General features: G+C 37.8%; 1 pseudogene; it reads right to left on the bottom strand.

Annotated features, from left to right (window-relative positions):
• Positions 1 to 1,386: 1,386 nt before the first annotated feature.
• The window catches only part of LOC126032225 (glyceraldehyde-3-phosphate dehydrogenase-like), a 139,603-nt pseudogene continuing 127,916 nt past the window's right edge, over positions 1,387 to 13,073 (bottom strand).

Below are 13,073 nucleotides of genomic sequence, written 5' to 3'. Positions count from 1 at the left end.
TGGTGCTCAGGACTTACTCCTGACTTTGTGCTCAGGGATCTTTTCTGACAGGACTCAGAGGGCCATATGAGATATTGGAGATTGAACCAAAGTTGAAGTCAAGCAATTCATACATTGTTTTAATCAGCAGCACATCATACTATCTTTAAGGATTCAACCCAGTAATTCTTACCAGCAGTCTTCTATGGTAAATCGGGATAAAATGAAATATTAAGTCTCTATTTAATCATCAGAATTTGAAAGAAGTTAATGGTCTAAAGCACAAAATAGTAATTTAGTTAAAGTATGCTGATAAAGAGAGAAAATTAGCATTTCATTGGATTCTAACAGATTTAATTTGTCTTTCAACTATTACACAACAAAAAGAATCATTTCAGACAATGTTGCATTCTAGTTCAGTCTTTGATTAAGTCTTACCATTCCCCCCTTCCATGGTTAATAAGAATCAATCATAGCAGTAATTTCATGTGAAAAAGAAATCCTAGCAGGCTTATGTCTGGGTCTTTAGAGCTGATAGATTGCTTCATTTTTATAAAGCCAAATCATTTTTCTAGGAATCAACTTTCAAGTGTATAAGTTTCAGTTTGGAAATTATTTCTAGCAATATTCGCTTTCAGTAATTCCTTTTTAACATTAATTAGGTGAATAAAACCGCCAAGGAACACAAAGTGTTTTTGCAAAATAATACGATAATTTGTATTGAAATGCTATTGAATACAGGGAAAAACTCAAAGAAGCGAAAGGATCACAAAGGGAAGAATTCTGCTATAGCTATTCAAAATATGGGATAAAATATACTATACTTTCTTCTGTTTGACATAATACATCCAACTTTTCATTTCTTGTTCTGATTCTGTTCCCCAACCTCTCTCAAATTTAGACAGTGTCTCCTCTGTTTATTTGTGACAAAGATTCCATTTGTAACTCACAGTTCAGAATAAATGTTGACAGCTTAAATAAAAACCTGTATGGTTACTAAGATAAGTTTCAGCAATAGAAAGTAAAAATTTCTCTGCTTGTTTGTTTTGACCAACATTTAGGGTGTAATCAGTTATTTGTTATAGGTAAACGGACTTTTATTGCACCTATATTTAATTTTAATCATTTGTATCATAATTTGTAAGTGCAAAGTTCAATCAAATGGACAGTGCAGGCACAAAAATACCTAAATATGTTTTTGGTGGGTATGTTTTATTGATGATGCAAAGGTAGATCTCCTTAAGTCCCCCCTTTCTTTGTGAGGTCTAGGATTAAATCTGTTGAGGTCAGGAGATTGAATAACCTCCTGAATGTGTTGAATGAATCAGTACAGGACTTCTCAGATGCTGAGGACCCTTCTTTACCTTTTAGTGCTCTCACTGGGACAAATCGTCCTAAAGCTTGTAGTTACCATGAGGCTGATAACCCTATGACTCTGTTTCTCTCACTAAATTAATTGTCATAGTAGGAAGAGAGCTTGACAAAGTGATCTTTGAAGGCAATGCCAACATCAGCATCAAAGGTGGAGTAGTGGGTATCACTATTAAAGTCTCAGGAGAGAGCCCAAAATGTTTTGAGAGATTCTTGTGATAATATTTAATGATTTTTGTTGATATTGTCATATTTGGCAGCTTTCTTCAGGTGGCAAATAAGATCCATGATAGGATTGGGAGTGGGGACATGGAAGGCTATTCTGGTCAGTTTCCTGTTCCACTCCAGAATGACCTTGCTCACAGCCTTGGAAAGGACCGTGGCACCAAGGGATGGTGTTCTGGGCTATGCCTTGATCAATCACACCACAGCTTTGCAGAGAGGCCATAGAAGGCCTTCTGGTTAGTAGTTGCATACATTGTGGTCATGATATCCTCTTTGATGCAAAGTTGTCATTGGTGATCTTGGCAAGAGGCCCAAACAGCTGGTAGTGGAGGAGACATTGCTGATGATCTTGAGGGAATTGTACTTTTCATGGTTCATGCACAACCAAACATGGGGACATTAGCAAAAGGGGAAGAGATGATGACCCTTATGGTTTTGCTCTTGAAGTGAGCCTCAGTCTTCTGCAGGGCAGTGAAGATCCAGTGGACTCCAGGATATACTGAGCACCAGCATTACTTCAGTTGATATAGGAATGATTTTGGTCCTGGAAGGCAGAGCTTTTCATTGGTGACAAGCTCCCATTCATAGCCTTGACTGTGCCATTAAACTTGCTGTGGGTGGAATCATAATGGAACGTGTATACCATGTAGTAGAGGTCCATGAAGGGGTTGTTGATGGCCACAATTTCCCATTTGTCAGAGTTAAATGGTTCCTTGAAACCAGACAGTTAGTATGGCCAAATGCATTCACTTGATGTCACCATTGTGTCTCTTAAATGCAGCTGGTACTGAAGAGGTGGCTTCTATTGAATAGAAGATGAAGGGAACAACCAGTGGTCCTCAAACTATGGGCTGCGGGCCACATATTGTATTTGTATTTGTTTTGTTTCTTCATTGCAAAATAAGATATATGCAGTGTGCATAAGAATTTGTTCATAAGTTTTGTTTTTACTATAGTCAGACCCTCCAATGGTCTGAGGGACAGTGAACTGGCCCCCTGTTTAAAAAGTTTGAGGACCCCTGATAAACCTTCAAAAATAGTTTTCATTTTTTCCTTCCTTCCTTCCTTCCTTCCTTCCTTCCTTCCTTCCTTCCTTCCTTCCTTCCTTCCTTCCTTCCTTCCTTCCTTCCTTCCTTCCTTCCTTCCTTCCTTCCTTCCTCTTTTTTTCCTCTCTTTTTCTTCCATAACACCATGCTCAGGGATCACTCCTGCTGTTTATCAGGGCACCATAATGCTAAAGATTAATGCCAGGTCAAATACATATAAGGCAAGTAACTTATCCTATATATTGTCTCTCCTGACCCATGTGAAAATATTTTTAATTCTCTGTAAAAACTGTACAAGTGTGTAGTTGTTGTGTGATATGATAAGTGTATATTTGTATTGCTAAGGAAACTCAAACTATTCAGAATGTCTACTTTTTATCTTACCACCGGCAATGAGAGTTTTAGTTAATCAACATTATTTTAAGGACATGATATAGTCCTTCATTTTTAAATAATTGTAATATATGAGTAGTAATGCTTCATTGTAGATTTAACTAGTATTTTTTAGTGGTTAATGATTTTAACAACTGATGGTTATCTGCCATTTTACATACCCTTTACAAAAATGTTATTTCACAGTATTAGTCCATTTTAGGTGAAAATCTTAAATTTTCAGATTTTTTAAAATTACCAAATACAAATTTATGTATTTTAATTTAAATATATAGTAGTTTAAAAATGTAGTTTAAAAATATTCATCTAACTTGTTTTTATTTTCTTAAAAAACAAACAAACAAGGGGCATGAGCCATGGTGCAGAGGTAGGGCATTTGCCTTGCATGAGGCTGACCTAGGACAGACCATTTGATCCCCTAGCACCCCATATGGTCCCCCGCCAAGCCCCCCTGAGCATCACCAAATGTGGCCCAAAAACAAAAAACAGAAAAAAACAAAAACAAGAAAAGCAAAAGCTAATTTACTGCCTTCTTATTTTATAACCCCTTCCTACATCTTCTTGTTAATTATCCTAAGGTGATTTTAGTTCTGTTGGAAATCACTCCTTTGCACTCCTCCCTATATTTTGGGGCAAAGGGGTATCTAAGAATCCCCAATTTATGCCATTGCTTTTAGTTTACCTAGTAATTTCCTTCAAACTTTGCATTTTATGATGGTCATTAACTTATCCTTTTTTAAATTTTCTTTTTTTTGTTTTTGTTTTGTTTTTGGGCCACACCCGGTGACGCTCAGGGGTTACTCCTGGCTATGTGCTCAGAAGTTGCCCCTGGCTTGGGGGGCCATATGGGATGCTGGGGGATCTAACCGCGGTCCGTCCTAGGCTAGCGCAGGCAAGGCAGACACCTTACCTCTAGCACCACCGCCCGGCCCCCTTTTAAATTTTCTTTACTTAAATAACATTGCCACATAATTGACATAGTTGATCCTAATACATTTGTTTCTAGATAATTCAGAACAAAATTATTTAAAAAATGAATAAAAAGAATAAGAGAAGGAAGAGAAGAGAAGAAAAAGTAAGTGACAACTATATTTATGAAAAATGATTGTATTTCCAATGAAGTCATTAAGTCATTGTCAGAAAATTTAGTAAGCTCTTGTTAGCTGACCATTCTACTCTATTATTTCATTTGTTTCTGAACATTAAGTGACTCCAACTACATATTGACATCTAAATTGGTGCATACTTTTGGGGATGACAGTATTAAGCAAAATTGAAGTTGTTGCATGGCAGCAAATTTGGTCTCATGGTCCAGGGATTCCAAGCACTATTTGTGTTACAGAGGCTTTTGTGGGTGTGTTTTCAGCTACTAGATCTTCCAGAAGTATGAAAAAGTGGGAAGGGTTATATTGCCTAAACTCACTCCAAAAATGTTATGATGATATCAGTCCAAATACCTTCATACCTGGAGTTTGGCTAGATTAGTGTCTCTAGAGAGTTGTAGTGGAGTGGTAGAGCAGTGATTATGATTTTCATTGAGAAAATGATTAGATTTTAGTTTTAATTGGAATTTTGGGGGGGGGTTTGGGTCACACCCAGCAGCGCTCAGGGGTTACTCCTGGCTCTAAGCTCAGAAATCACCCCCAGCAGGCTCTGGGGACCATATGGGATGCTGGGATTCGAACCAATGTCCTTCTGCATGCAAGGCAAACGCCTTAGCGCTGTGCTATCTCTCCGGCCCCTAATTGAACTTCTTATATCTAAAAATTCCAAAGGGATTTTGTCTAGGATTCTGTCAAGAATAAAGATCAATTCATAGAATGTCTTTTGTTAATTTCTAATACCTACAAAATCTTCCAAATCATAAACAAGACATATCACTCTATTTGTTTTAGTCTTTGATTTTTTTTATTTTATAGTTCCAGTCAGTTAATAAATGTTATTTTCCAATTTAAGCCATAATTCCAACCCTGACAAATACAATTTCAGGGATTAGGTAGGAGATAAATCTGACTAGATGGCTAAGGATAAAAGATAGATGGTAAAAGGACATTATTAAATATAGAAATATAAATATATTTTGCTGTGAAATGTTCAGATAAATAAGCTGATAGTTAAAAGATAATATAAGATCAAAGGTAGGAATAATATTTTTTAAATTGGGATGTCAGAGAAATAGCACAGGGGTAGGGAACTTGCCTTTCATGCCAGATTTTCATGCCTGGAACCCATATTGTTTTCAAACTACTGCCACAGGAGTGATCTTTGAGCACAGAGTCAGGAGTAAACCCTGAGAGTAACCAAGTATGGTCCAAAATCCCTCCTAAAAATTTGAATTTATATATTGATGTTTGCTTGGATGATCTAGTTGACAGAATTTAATGCTACACGGAGAGTCACAGGATTTCAGGCTTAAGTTTCATGAACATAGAAAAAGCGATAAAACACAGAAACTAAATGGAGATGGTGGCATTTACAATCACTGCAACAATTGTAATAAGAGGAAGGAAGAGAATGTGAGCTTAGATTCAGTTAAGTAAGTAAAGTCCATTGTGGGAGGCTGAGGGTGATTCCAGCTGATAACTGTTCTTTTCTTAGGGAAGAATGAGATAAGTTCAATAGCCATGGAGGGGAGGTGATTTGGAGATTTAAAGAGAAAGACTAAAATGGCTCAAATAAAAGGAAATCCAGGGACATTCTTGTGCACCTTTTTTTTTTTTACTTTCAAAAATTACCTTATTTAATCAATGTTGTTTACAAGGTTTTTCATAATATTGTTGTGCTTTTTTACACTTACAAAGATGTTCATGATTGAGTTTCAGACAATCTACACCACCCTTCACCAGTGCATATTTCCCACATGAATGTTCCCAAGCCCCTCGCCCCACATGCCTATGTGGCAGATATTTTTATTCTTTCTTTCTCTCTTTTTCCCCATTGCCCCTTTTAGACACTGTGGTTTGCAATATTATTAATGAAGGGGTACCATGCATATAACTTTATCTCCTTTCAGCACCCAGGTCTTGTCCAGAGTGATAATTTCCAACTATCATTGTCATAGTGTTCCCTTCTCTGCCCTAACAGCACTCTCCCACTATTTGTGACAAACTACCTTACCAAGGACTGGCCCTCCTGACCCTCATTTCTATTGTCTCTGGATATTATTATCATATCATCTTCTTAATATATGACAAAATGGGGGCCAGAGAGATAGCACAGAGGTAGGGCATTTGCCTTAGGTGTAGAAGGACTGTGGTTCAAATCCCGTCAGTCCATGTGGTCCCCGGAGCCTGCCATAAGTGATTTCTGAGCGTAGAGCCAGAAGTAACCCCTGAGCACTGCCGGGTGTGACCCAAAAACCAAATATATATATTATATATTTATATATAAACCATATATATATGACAAATAATTTTGATCGTATCACGTGTATCCCTCACCCTGTGTCTCATTTCTCTCAGCCTTGTATGAGCAAATTTTTTACTAACAGCTTGGTGGATGTACCACTGTTACTTTATCCACTCACCTTTTCTTGAGAACTTGGGTTGTTTTCAGATTCTGGCTATCGTGAATACTGTTGTGATAAACGTAAGAATGAAGAGGACTTTTCTGCATTGTGCTTTGGGCTCCTAGCATATATTCGTAGGCATGGAATTGATGGGTCATATAAAAGAGCAATTTTTCTTTCTCCCTCCACCCCCCATTTTTTGAGGAATGTCTATATTGTTTCCAAAAAGGCCGGGCCAATCTACATCCCCACTGCAGTGAATAAGAATCCCTTTCTTGGAAAACTGGCTATCAGCAGAAAATTGCAGAAAAGCAGGTCCTCTGTCTGTGATGTCAGGCTGAAGGAATCTGCCCCTGCTGTATGATTACCAACTGGGGGAGACTGTACATTTGCTGTGGGCTGTACATGTTTCCCTACTGTCCTGTGTCCTGAACCTCTCCTGAATGGGCTGAGAAAGGCCCAGCAAAATCGCTCTCCTAGAGCTGGAAAGCCAATTTGTGTCCTAGAGTGAAAACCGGCTATCAGCAGTAAATTGCAGAAAGGCAGGTCCTATTCTGTGATGTCAGGCCAGAGAACTCTGCCCCTGCTGTGTGATTATCGATTGGGAGAGACTGTGTGTATGTGTGTGTCACTTGTGCACGTTTCTCTCTTGTCCTGTGTCCTGAACCTCTCCTGAGTGGGCCGAGAAGGGCCCAGCAAAATCGCTCTCCTAGAGTTGCCCAGGCCAAAAAACCAAGGAAGACTGAGTCTGTGAGTGAAAATTGGCCATCAGCGGTAACTTGAAGAAATGCAGATCCTTTGTCTGTAAAATCAAGCAGGAAGAATCTGTCCCTGCTGTGTGATTACGAATTGGGAGAGACTGTGCATGTCTCCTGTGCATGTTTTTCTACTGTCCTGTGTCCTGAACCTCTCCTGAGTGGGCCAAGAAAGGCCTAGCAAAATCGCTGTCCTAGAGGCTCCAGAAGAGCATGGCCACTCCACTTCACTTCATGGTTGTGTGCTTTTTCTAATGAATAAACTCCATAACACACAGAAATATATCACACTACAAGTGTGACAATGGAGAAACCTCGCAGGCAAACACCCTGCACAGAGAATGAAGATGATAGCTCTGATGACACAAAAAATACCAAACTATCTGATTAACCTCTCAGATAAGGAGTTTAGAATAGAAATTTTGAGAATCAATGATTCTCAGAGAGAAAATAGAGGAGGACTGGAAGGTCCAGCTCACGATACGAAGCTCACCAGACAGAGTGATGGGTGCAGTCACAGAAATAATTACACTGAGAACCATCATAACAAAATGTGACTGAATGAGGGAAGTAGAAAGCCTGTGTAGAGTACAGGCCGGTGTGGGGTGAGGAAGAGGGACACTTAGGACATTGGTGATGGGAATGGTACTGGTGAAGGGTCTTTTATATATATAAAATACTAAACAATAATAAAAGTTTTAAAAAAGGAAAAATAGTAGCCTCCTTTCTAAAATTTCATGTGAGCATTTAAAAATCTGAAGAATGGAGGATATTGAAGGTAGGACAGGAGCAGAGGTGATGGGAACCCCCCTGCTTTTATGTTAATATGTACCTAAAATATTATCATCAATGATATGTAAGCCACTATGATTAAAATAAATATTATATTTAAAAAATCTGAAGACTGGGTGCCATTTTTTTTGCCATGAGCAAAAAAAAAAAAAAAGAAATATGGAGGATCCTCATGGAAATCAAAGAAAATATAGCTCTAGCTGAACAGAACACAAAGACAGAAGTCAGAAAACTCTAAACTGAAATAACAGATCTGAAAAACATGGTAGCTAAACTAAAAAACTTAATGGACAGCCTCTCCAGCAGGGTAACAACAGCTAAGGACAGAATCAGTGAACTGAAAGATCAAATACAGAACAACTCCATACAGCAGAAGAGACTGGAAAAGAACCTTAAGTCAAATGATCATACAATGGAAAAAGTACTCAAAGAATGTGAACAGATGAAAATAGAAGTCTTTGATGAACTCAACAGAAACAACATAAGAATCATTGTAGTCCCAGAGGCCCAGGAAGGGATGCCCAGGAAGAATCAACAAAAACATCATCACAGAGAAACTCACAGAGCTAAAGACTGCATGCAATCAAATCCTGCATGCCCGAAGAGTACCAGCTAAAAGAGACACCCCCTCCCCCCAAAAAAAAACACCCCAAGACACAGCCTAGTCACAATGATGAATCCTACAGATAGAAATAGAATACTGAAAGCAGCAAAAAAGGGAAGTTACATTCAAAGGCACATCCATAAGATTTATAGCAGACATGTCACTAGAAACTATCAAGGCCAGAAGACAGTGGTGGGATATTGTGACAAGACTGAATGAAATGGAGGCTTCATCTAGAATACTGCACCCAGCTCGACTCACATTTAGATTTGAAGGAAGGATACATAGCTTCACGGATAAGCAATATCTCAAAAACTTCACAGATATAAAACCTGCCTTAAAGGAAAAACTGAAAGGTCTACTTTAAGACAAGAGAGACAAACAACCAACCAAACTTATACACAAAGATGACATTAAATCTTATGATAATCATCTCCCTCAATGTCAATGTACTAAATGCACCAATAAAGAGACACATAGTGGATAAATAGATAAAAATCATTAACCCAGTATTCTGCTGCCTACAGAAAACACAACTGAATAGTCAGAACAAACACAGACTCAAAATCAAAGGCTGGAGGAAAATAATCCAAGCAAATAACACCCTTAATAAAGCTGGGGCGGCCATATTAATATCTGATGACACCAACTTTAGACTCAGAAAAGTTGTAAGGGACAAAGATGGACACTTTGTACTAATCGAAGGATATGTGAAACAAAAAGGTCAAAATACTAAACATATACGCACTCAATGAGAGACCAGCAAATTATTTGATACAATTATTGATAAATTTGAAAGAAGACATCAATAATAACATAATGATTGTTGGAGACCTCAGCACTTGATAGGTCAACCAGAATAAAACCCAACAAAAATGTACTAGCCCTAAAAAGAGAATGGAAGAACAAAAACTACTATATATGTATATATACATTGAATAAGAATATATATATACATATATATGACATACATGTGAAATATATAACATATGTATGACATATATATATTGGACACTCCATCCCCAGAAACCTGGATATACATTCTTTTTCAATGTACATAGGTCATTCTCCAGGATAGACCACATGCTGGCACATAAAACATACATCCATAAAATCAAGAGGATAGAAATTTTTTTTTTTTTTTTTGGTTTTTGGGCCACACCCGGTAACGCTCAGGGGTTACTCATGGCTATGCGCTCAGAAGTCGCTCCTGGCTTGGGGGACCATATGGGACGCCGGGGGATCGAACCGCGGTCCGTCTCCTAGGCTAGCGCAGGTAAGGCAGGCACCTTACCTCCAGCGCCACCGCCCGGCCCCGAGGATAGAAATTTTGCAGGCTACCTTTGCTGACCACAATGCTCTGACATTAGATGTGAAATACAAAGGGACACACAAGGAAACTTTGACAACTGGAAATTAAACAGCCTGCTACTGAACAACCAGTGGGTCCAAGATGAAATCAAAGAGGAAATCAAAACTTTACTCAACAAATGACAATGAAAACACTAACTATCAGAATCTATGGGGCACAGCAAAAGCAGTCCTGAGAGGAAATTTTATAGCCTTGCAAGCACACCTCAGGAAGAAGGGGCATACCTGAACAGCTTAATGACACAGCTAATAAAATTAGAAAATGCTCAAAAAAAAAGGAACCAAATTTAGAGAGACAGAAGGAAATAACAGAGCTGAGAGCAGAAATCAATGAAGTGGAAACCCAAAAAACCATCTAAAAGATCAACGAAAGTAGAAGTTGGTTCTTTGAAAAAAATACACAGGATTGATAGACCACTGGCAAAACTCACAAAGAGAGAAACTTGATAACCCATATAAGAAATGAAAAGGGGGAGATCACTACAGATATTACACATATTCAAAGGGTAATCTGAGACTACAATGATAAACTTTATGCCACTAAACATGAGAACCTGGAAGAAGTGGATAAATTCTTGGACTCTTATAACCTTCCACAGTTAAGTTAGGAGGATGTAGCATATCTAAATACTCCCATCACTAGTGAAGAAATTATAAGGTAATCAGATGTATGCTCAAAAAGAAAAGCCCAGGCCCAGGTGGATTTACAAATGAATTCTCTCAAACCTTTCAAGAGGGACTACTACTAATCCTAGCCAGACTATTTTATGAAATTGAGAAAACAGGGACACATCCAAACAGATTTTATGAAGCCAATATCACCTTGATACCAAAACCAGACAGAGATGTTACCAAAAAATAAAATTACAGACCATTATTCCCAATGAACACAGATGCAAAGATCCTCACAAAATCCTGGCAAATAGAATCCAATGCCTCATCAAGATTATTCACTATGATCAAGTAGGTTTCATTCCAGGAATGTAAATATCGTTTAACTTCCATAAATCTATCAACATAATACAGAACATCAACAAAAAGAAAAATAAAAATCACATGAACATATCAATAGACGCAGAGAAAGTATTTATAAGGTCGAACATCCATCCTTGATTAAAACACTCAGCAAGACGGGAATTAAAGGAACCTTTCTCAATATAGTCAAGGCCATCTACCACAAGCCAATGGCAAATATTATCCTCAATGGAGAAAACTGAAAGGTTTCCCTTTAAATTCTGGTACAAGACAAGGCTGACCACTCTCTCCACACCACTTTAAAATAGTATTGGAAGAACTATGCGATTAGGAAAGAAAAAGATATCAAGGGTATCCAGATAGAAGTGGAAGAAGTCGGGGCCAGGCGGTGGCACTGGAGGTAAGGTGCCTGCCTTGCCTGCGCTAGCCTAGGACGGACCGCGGTTCGATCCCCCGGCGTCCCATATGGTCCCCCAAGAAGCCAGGAGCAACTTCTGAGCGCATAGCCAGGAGTAACCCCTGAGCGTCACAGGGTGTGGCCCAAAAACCAAAAAAAAAAAAAAAAAAGAAGTGGAAGAAGTCAAGCTCTCACTGTTTGCAGATGATATGATACTCTACTTAGAAAACCCTAAAGACTCTACCAAAAAGCTTCTAGAAACAATAGACTCATATAGCAAAGTGGCAGGCTACAAAATTAACACACAAAAATCAATGGCCTTTCTATACACCAATAGTAATAAGGTAGAAATGGACATTAAGAATACAACCCCATTCACAATAGTGTCACACAAACTCAAATATCTTGGAATCAACTTGTTTAGAGTACAGGCGAGGATGGGGTGGGGAGAAGGAAGATTTCGGACACTGGTGATGGGAATGTTGCACTGGTGAAGGGGGGGGGGTGTTCTTTACATGACTGAAACCCAACCATAATCATGTTTGTAATCAAAGTGTTTAAATAAAGATATTAATTTAAAAAAGAATTCCTTTCTCCCTGCAAACACATCAGCATGGGTTGTTCTTATTCTGTGTGATGTGTGTCAAACTCTGTGGTGTGAGATAGCTTATATTTTTATCTCCTTGATAGTAAAAATTGTAGAGCAGTTTTAATGTGCTTTAGACCATCTGTATTTCTTCTTTGAGGAGATGTCTATTCATCTCTTCCCATTTTTGGATGGTGTTAGATTTTTTGTTGTTGAGCTCTACCAGTGCCTTATTCATCTTAGATATTAACCCCATATCAGATTAGTATTGAGTCAGTTTCTCCCATTCCATGAACAGTCTGTCTCCTCACCACATTTTTTAAGGTTCAGAGATGCTTAATTTAATGTAGTTCCATTTGTTTATCTTTCTTTTGTTTTGACAGTGATGATTCTTTCTTATAGTTATCTTTAGCTTCATTCTCATGGATTATTCTGTCTACATTTTCCTCTTTATATCTTATGGTTTTAAGTCAATATCAAGGTCTTTAATCCACTTTTATTTGACTTTTATACAAGGTGTTGAAGAGGGGTTTGAGTTCACTTTTTGCACATAGTTGAACAGTTTAAGAGGCCTTTCTGGCTCCACTTTCTATTTCTTACTTCTTTATTAAAGATTAATTGATTGTATACCTGGAGGTCATTCTCAGAATTCTCTAGTCTATTCCAAAGTGTCCCATATTTTCATTTCCCCAAGGATTCCTTTAGCTATTCACAAAGTTTTATTATTCCATATGAATTTCAGGAATGTTTAATTTATTTCTTTGAAAAATATTATAGGTATATTTATAGGAATTGCATTATGTTTGTACAGTGTTGTGGGAAATATTTCCATGTAAATTATGTTAATATACCCAATGTATGAGCAAGTGATGTGTCTCCATTTCTTGTGTCTTCTTTTATATCTTGAAGTGTTGTTTTATATTTTCTTTGTATAAGTCTTTCATATATTTAGTTAAATTGATTTCAAGCTACTTTTATTTTCTGAGGCACAATTGTATATGGTATTGTTTTCTTAGATCTATTGTTCATATCTGATCTGTTTGCTATTTTGGTATAGAAAAGAGGAGAAAT

Source organism: Suncus etruscus, chromosome 16 (assembly GCF_024139225.1).
Source record: "Suncus etruscus isolate mSunEtr1 chromosome 16, mSunEtr1.pri.cur, whole genome shotgun sequence".
In the NCBI taxonomy this organism is placed as follows: domain Eukaryota; kingdom Metazoa; phylum Chordata; class Mammalia; order Eulipotyphla; family Soricidae; genus Suncus; species Suncus etruscus.
Note: the sequence above shows the minus strand (reverse complement) of the source record. Positions and strands in the feature narration are given on the sequence as shown.